We start from the raw sequence: 8,416 nt of genomic DNA on the forward strand, positions 1-8,416 counted from the left end.
GGCACCAGAAAAGTGTGAAGTACATGAGAGCTTACAAAGAGCTCCTCTCTTCAGATGAAAGGTTCATAGTTTACTTTCTCAAGAATCTGTAAGTATATTTTGGACTTATCACTATTAACAAATTTATGCAACTTTTATTCTTATTCAGTACCTTAACAAACTAGTGGCCAGTCTCTCTGTAATTTAAGTAATATCAGCACCAGCTGGAGAGCAGACTTCCTTATTAAGGGATTTTATCAAAAGAATAATTCAGTAAACACAACTTTGAAACCCAGTAGTGATATTGAAGACTGTAACAGGCTTGCCTAAGAAATTAGCTGATGGTAATTGGAATCAGTATTAAGTTATAGACAGATATTCTAATTCTAATGGGACAATATTAAACAGATTGTCAGTATCCTCCCCTTGAACTATGCTCTCGATAAAACAGGATGCTGAGATCAATTCTGATCCCTGTGCAGCTGGTGGCACAGCTCCAAGAGTCTTCAATTGAATCAGACCTCATACCATAAAAGAAAAGGAAATAACACTTTTAGATTGGGCCAAAGGTTGGAGGATAAAGAACAAACTGTAAGACACACTTTCTGACCTGCCTTCTTAGACATCACATATTGCTAACACATGTGTACCTTTATTTCCTTTTTAAAAATCTCAGATTATCCACTGTTTACACCTCTCACCATAAGGAGAGGATGAGAGAACCAGTACTCAAAGGATGTAAAACAAAAGGGAAAAAAGTGTGACCACATGATCCTTAGAATTAAGCTATTAGCTTCACAATCAGGAAACGTACCCTTTGTTCCACATCTAGGCACTGTGTGATCCTGGACAAGGAATTTAGGGCTCACTTGTACTTTTTAGGATCAGTCTTAAATACAGCACAGTAGTCTGCTCAACTTTTCTCTCTCTTCATACTCTAAATAGGTCAGAAGATACTATAGCAAATGCCACCAGTGGGCATTACAAATATGGATAGTTGATAGGCAAGTAAGGAGGAATCAAACAACTCTCTGTGGGATATTTTGTGCTTAAAAAAACAACAAAAAAAAAAAAAAAAAAAAAAACAAATAGAGTGAGCAATTACACAGTTCCAGGAAATAAAGGGTCTGCAGGTGACACTGCTGCTGTCCTGTGCTGCTAAGGGGCATGCAAGTCAATCTACTTAAATCCTTTCTCTTTAATAGTAAAGAGTCAGTCTTCTTATAAATTCTCCCCTCCATTCCACCAACCCCTCCAATCTCTCTACTTCAGTACAGCAGCAAAGAACACAAGCCTTCACTTTGCTTCCTTAAGTTGTAAAATATCAAGATGGCACAAGATGGACCTCTATGAATCTGACTCCAGACTCACTGAAGTTAATGGAAGTCTCTCTCTCTCTCTCTGTCTCTCAGTTACAATAAATGTTGGAGCAAGGAGGAAGCCTGAAAAATGTTCAGAAAGTACCGCTAGAAGGAACTCTCTCTGCATATATATCTATGCAAGCCATTAACTGGCATGTATTTAAAAACAAGTCTGCTTCTCTCTGTTATTCTGTAAATCCCATTTAATCGGTATTTGCTACACTTCAGACAGGAAGTCTGTGAATATAACCTGGTTCATAATGTATTTCATTCATAATATCTTTCCTGAATTGGTAGACTAGAGTTTAGGGGAAATAATGTCATAATTTGTATATAAGAAGAGGGGTATTAATTTAGGTCTTTTTTTCCTCTGTGCAAATGCTACCTTTACAAAAGTTGTGAGAACACAGTTTTCTCAGGCTTGGTATCCTTTTTCCAAATTTGGTTGAAATTGGACAAGTTCAACAGTTATTGATGAACAAAATAGAATGACTTAAAAAAACAAAACAAAACTCAATTTTGTTTCCCTAGGAAACCACCAAATCCTTCTACAGAAAGAATCAGAGAGTCCAGTCCAGTTCAACAATCTGTTTTGCACAAATCTGACATAATCTATTTCTGTGGTGCCCTGCACAGCAGTTACAGAACAACCACACCACCAAATGATATGCCCAAATAGCAGCATCTAGGCTTCCTCCTAGGGCCACAGTTAAGCCACTGTTTCACAGTGTGGGGGTTATCCACAATATGAGCCTGCTCGGAGCACTTTGTCAAGGCCAGACCACGCATTCTGCAGCATGCAGGCCAGTGTGCGGCATCAGGCACAACCCTGGCCATGCAGGCTTATCCGCATGCAAGCATATGGTACGCAGAAGAGAGGTGATGCTGAAGAAAAGTGCTCTGGATGCAGCAAGACACTGCCAGTCAGCAGCTTAGGCTGAGCACAGAGCCTAGCTGCAGCAGCAAGGCCCTACTTTTGAGTACTCCTTTGCCTTCCCACCAGCTCTTGGCTCCAGGCTCCCACTGAAATCCAAACTCCACAGAGCCAACAACTAAGTGGGAGCCAACTGTAGTCAATTCTTTTCAATAGCATTGATAGCGCTCCTTTACAGCATGTCCAGCAGTAGTTTAACCCATGTGTGACCCTCTTCACTTTGGATGGACTGCTTCTCTGCAATGCTGAAGTAAAGGAGATACAGTGCAATGTTAATCTCTGGGGACAGCATTTGTCTTGCACGGCGTGAAATGTGACCATCTGCTAACAAGACATTTGCTCTGATGAGGCAGTTAAAATGAGCTCACTGCAAAGCCTATAAAAGTTGTTGACATTCCTAGCATTATTAATCAGCTGCACACTTCCTCTGAACTTTACCATCTCCCACCAAAATGGAAAGCTACAGCCTTGATTCTCGGCATATCAGCTTAGCTCTGTGCCCTTTCATCCCTGTCACATTAGCATCAAATGGGAAAGAACAGACATGAATCACAGCAAGAGATTTGTCTGAACAACTTTTTTTGCTGCTCTATCAGTTAAACCTTGGAAAATCCTCTTTTTGCCAGGACCTATTGCTGTAGCTGTTCCTTCCTCTGGGAAAGAGATACATACTTGGCTGCTTATCATCTGTTCAGAAAGGGGAATTGAATGCATCCTAATTGAGTCAGAACCTGCTGGAAATCCCTCCTGCCCTTTTCTTAAATTGAGAAGGCATGCATTACACACACCTGAGTGGACAAACTTTGTGAGTATGGCTTCTTTTCAGTAAATGTACCTGGCTCATGTTTCCTATTCAACAGAGATTCTAACACTTCTCAGAATCAACCATTGACAGGACTCCTAGGATAATTTTCCATTTGCACATATTTCTAAAAATGTCAACACCAGTCTAACCATTCTCATCTTGGAAGCCTGACATCAGATGTACAGTAGTTAGCCTGGGATGGGGGAAAAGAATCCATCTAAAAATGAAAACTAATTCAAAGTATGTTTCATTGGCTCCTGCTTCTAAATATTACACAAATATCATGAGAAAATTTTACAATGTGATTTTACACCCCCAATAATTCAAGTAGAAAAGTCAGACAAGAGAATGGTATGGGTTTCAGGGATGAGGAGTGGATAGTATGTGAGATTTTTATTCAGGCATGATTCCTATATATTTAAGTTCATTACCAAAGAATAGACCACAAAAACATTCTAACCAGGGTCTTAAGAGCCATACTTACTTTGCAGTCCTGGAATTAAAATCAGACAGCTAAACAAGACTACATCTGGCTATGGGACAGTTTCCTAGGGAAGGAAGCATTTTGGTTTGAGCATTTTGTTCCAGTCATCAGCCTCGACTTAGTTTCTCTTCCAAATTTGACCCTTCACACACCTTCCCAGAATCACCTGCTTTGCCTGAGAAACAAGTGTAGACATACAAGACATACCCTGCCATCTTGCAAGCTGAGTTTGATTAATATTCAGCATTTTATTTCCACATTCTCTTTTCCCCTCAGCACATACCCTCCAAATGCTATCACTGTAAGAGATTCATACCTAATTAGGTTTATCAAAACTCAAATGAAATCAGAGAATATGACTGTAATCCTCAAGTTTATCTGAGCAAGATTCATGACTTCAGTAAGATTAATCCATAGTTACATAGTGAACAGAGAAGATGTGTTCCTGAATTATTTTAAGCATATATTGCACTGCCCATGTGCACTGCAATAACATATTTAAAACATTTCTTTCCAAGGGAAATCCCAAGAAAGACCCCAGCCTCTTACTGGGTCTAAGTTGTGTTCACTTACTTCTAAGATGTGTTTGGCTCTTAAATTATAGTCTTAGGACAGAGCAACTGAAGAATCGACGCAGTTCTCAGTTCCAGCGCGCAAAACACTGATAGAAATGCCTTTGCTACCTTTTGCACACAATTTGCTGGAATTTCCCAGCACACTAAGTATTATAGTCCCTAATTAAAATATTCCAAGGTTTAATTGTATAATAATAAGATAACAATAATAACATTCATTTTAATATTTATCTTGCTTGTCTTTAAATAACCCTGCTATGCATTTCCTACTATAATCTAGCTATTATCTATTTATATATAACTACTTTAAACTTATTTAAATAAATTTAGGTATATTTATTTAAATATATCTACTTTAAATATTACCAACTACAACAACATATCTATCCAAAACTGAAGGGAGGGAGCTGAGGAATTCCTAGCACTAATCACATCTGTAGCAGGATGACCCCATCACTTACTGCTTTGTACTAATGACTATCACCACTATCAAATGTCCTGTGGGATAAAAGTGAAGGGAGGAAGTGAGCAGTGAGGTATAATCCAAGAGCCAGAGTAACCCAAGAGCAGAATAATCACAGTTGGAAAAGTGCAGGATCAACAGAAGGCAAAATTACAAATCACTCCTGTTCGCAGAAGTAACATCTTCATCTTATGTCTTTGCTTTCTCAGACAGTATTTGTTAAAACTGGGAAACCCCAAGTTTAAATCTTTGCTCATATGAGAAGGACTGCAGCAGGTGACAAACCCTAGGAGGTGAAAACATCACACAGCATGAAAAACTACAGCTACCTCTGGCTGCTTAAAAGCTGCTTCCTGCAAGACAGCAAATGACATTCTCCATGGCAGGCAGTAGCAGAAACACAGAGGTGAGATACATATTTCACTTTGCTCTCTCACATTTCAGAAAAATGTTACTATCCACACTGATTTCTCTGGAAACATTTTCCTTGTGACAGGGAACATGAGTGGATTACTAATATAGAAGAGAATTTGCAGACTATATTTGGTAAATTTGGAATTCTGTATGGATAATTCATTGTGCAGTAATCATATAGTTATGCAACATTTTGGGGAAATAATGGAAAAATTTTGTTGCCAGCTAGGAAAGTTATTAATTTTACTATTTGACCAGGTCATATCTGGAAATCAGGTAACTTAACACTGCTGAAAATTCAAAGTAACATTGTTCTGTTGGAAAGGTTAATCATTTTCATGTTACAGCAAGTCAAAGTAGGAGAAATCAGCTGTAAATAAAGGATGTTGTGTCTCTTTCAAAACAATAGAAACAAGATCACAGCCAGTGAATCTAAATGCTATCGCTTTGAGTTTACCCAGGCATGAATGAGAACAGAATTCAAGTCCTTAGCACAAAGTTGTTAAAGAAAACCCCAAAACTGGGGAGGCAAAGCTACCTTTGCACTCAAAGGTAGACTAGCTAGCTATTTTCATTGTGACCTGGGAATGTGTTTTAGAGTGCAAAATTGCAAAATCTTTGTTGAGTCAGATTTGATACACTGTCAGTAAGACTGTAAGGCAGATAACTGCCTTATAGAGGCCAGCTGAGCTGTAAATTCAGAGAGGAAAGCAGCACACAAGCTGGTACGAACACAGAATCAAGACCCACGCATTTCCAACAGTGGGGAACGCACAAAGTTAGGCAGTGCTGATACTGTGCTGAGAATCTGGAGCTGAATTACTAGCTTGGATCTATAGGGTAGTTCAAAGGAGCTATGATAATTATGCAAATATGCTTACTTGCAATATTTATAAAGAGAGAATAGTTTTTATTAGACCAACTGGTATTACTGAGGGGGGGGAAAAGGCTTCCAGGTGAAAAAACCATCTTCAAGTCACTAGTTAATAACAGCTGAGGGCCTGTCTCTGCTTTAGCCCCCCCTCCTTTTTTTTTCCAGCCCCAGTAAAATATAATACAAATATCTAGGAATCAAAAAATACCAGATAAGGACACTAAATTACTAAATTACAAAATAAGAAAGCACTGCAATATAAAAGCTAATTGTGTATGAATGCTTTTTTTTCTTTAAATAAATATTTATCTTTGCAATTTCTGATTAATTAATTCTTTAGCCATATCATTCCTAGCATTATTTTTTGCCTACTCCAGTTACCAAAAAGCTTTTTATTTCATATGATTATGAAATCCTTTTTAGGACCTTACAAGGAAGTGTCCTGCTGGACCTTGCCCTAACCAAAAAAGAAGGACTGGTTGGAGACATGAAGGTTGGGGGCAGCCTTGGCTGCAGTGACCGTGAGATAGTGAAGTTCAGGATCCTGCATGGAGGAAGAAAGGCAGTAAGAAGGATTACAACTCTGGACTTCAAGAGAGAGGACTTTGGCCTCTTCAGGGATTCTTTGCAGGATTTCTCTGCTTGGAGAAATCCCATGAGTTAAGGCCATAGAGGGAAGAGGGGTCCAGGAGAGCTGCTTAATATTCAAGCATCGCTTCCTCCAAACTCAACAGTAGTGCATTCCTATGAGTGAGAAGTAGAGCAAAGGAGGCAGGAGACCTGCATGGATGAGCAAGGAGATCCTGGCAAAACTCAAACAGAAGAGAAAAGTACATAGAATGTGGAAGAGGGGACAGGCCGCTTGGGAGGATTATAGTAATGTTGTCAGAGTATGCAGGGATGTGATGAGGAAGCTCAAGGCCCATTTGGAATTAATTTTGGGAAGGGATGTCAAGGACAACAAGAAGGGCTTCTTCAAATACATCGGTGGCAAGAAGAAGACTAGGGGAAATGTGGGCCCACAGCTGAATGGGGTGGGTGCCCTTGTGTCAAGGATACAGAGAAGGCAGAATTACTGAATGCCTTCTTTGCTTCTCTCTTTAGTGCTAAGGGCAGCCCTCCAGAATCCCAGAGCCTGGAGACAAGAGGGTCTGGAGAAAGGAAGACTTTCCTTTGGTTGAGGAGGATAGCATTTGAGATCTTCTGGGCAAGCCTGACATCCACAAACCCATGGGCCCAGATGGGATGCACCCACTGGTACTGAGGTAGCTGGTGGATGTTGTTGCTAGGCTGCTCTCCGTCACCTTGGAAAGGTCCTGGAGAACAGGAGAGGTGCCTGAGGGCTGGAAGAAAGCCAGTGTCACTCCAGCCTTCAAAAAGGGCAAGAAGGAGGACCCATGCAACTGTAGGCCAGTTAGCCTCCCCTCCACCTCTGGATAGGTGATGGAACAGCTCATCCCAGATGTCATCTCCAAGCAAAAGAATGTGATCAGGAGTAGTCAACATGGATTCACCAAGGGGAAATCCTGCTTAACCAATCTGATAGCCTTCTGTGATAGCATCACTGGCTGGGTAGATGAGGGAAAAGCAGTGGACATTGTGTACCTTGACTTCAGCAAGGCTTTTGACACTGCCTCCCATGACATTCTCCTAGGCAAGCTCAGGAAGTGCGGGCTGGATGAGTGTACTGTGAAGTGGATTGAGAACTGGCTGAACGGCAGAGCTCAAAGGACTGTCATCAGTGGTGCAAATTCTAGGTGGAGGCCTGTAACCAGCAGTGTCCTCCAGGGGTCAGTACTGGCTCCAGTCTTGTTCAGTTTCTTCACCTGTGACCTGGATGAAGGGACAGGGTGCCTCCTCAGCAAATTTGCTGACAATACTGAGCTGGGAGGAGTGTCTGATACATCAGTGCACTGCACTGCCATTCAGAGAGACCCGGAGAGGCTGGAGAATTGGGTGGAGGGGAACCTCATGAAGTTCAACAAGGACAAGTGCAGAGTCCTGGACCTAGGGGTGGAAATAACTCCATGCACCAGTACAGACTGGGGAATGACCTGCTAGAAAGCAACTCGGTGGTGCAGAAGGACCTGGGAGTGCTGGTGGATGACAAGTTGAACATGAGCCAGCAATGTGCTCTTGTGTCCAGGAAGGCCAGTGGTATCCTTGGGTGTTGCCAGCAGGTTGAGGGAGGTGATCCTGTCCCTCTACTCAGCCCTGGTGAGGCCTCATCTCAAGTACTGTATCCAGTTCTGGGCTCCCCAGGACAAGAGAGACATGGAGCTACTGGAGAGAGTCTAGTGTAGGGCTACAAAGATGATCAAGGGGCTGGAGCATCTCCCTTATGAGGAACAACTGCGAGAGCTGGGCCTGTTTAGCCTGGAGAAGAGAAGACTGAGAGGGGATCTTATCAGTGTATAAATATCTCAAAGGAGGGTGTCATTGGGAGTGGGGACAAACTCTTTTCAGTAGTGCCATGTAAGAGGGCAAAAGAAAATAGGCACAAACTGAACCACAGGAAGTTCTGCCT

This window comes from Rhea pennata, chromosome 1 (assembly GCF_028389875.1).
Source record: "Rhea pennata isolate bPtePen1 chromosome 1, bPtePen1.pri, whole genome shotgun sequence".
Taxonomy (NCBI): domain Eukaryota; kingdom Metazoa; phylum Chordata; class Aves; order Rheiformes; family Rheidae; genus Rhea; species Rhea pennata.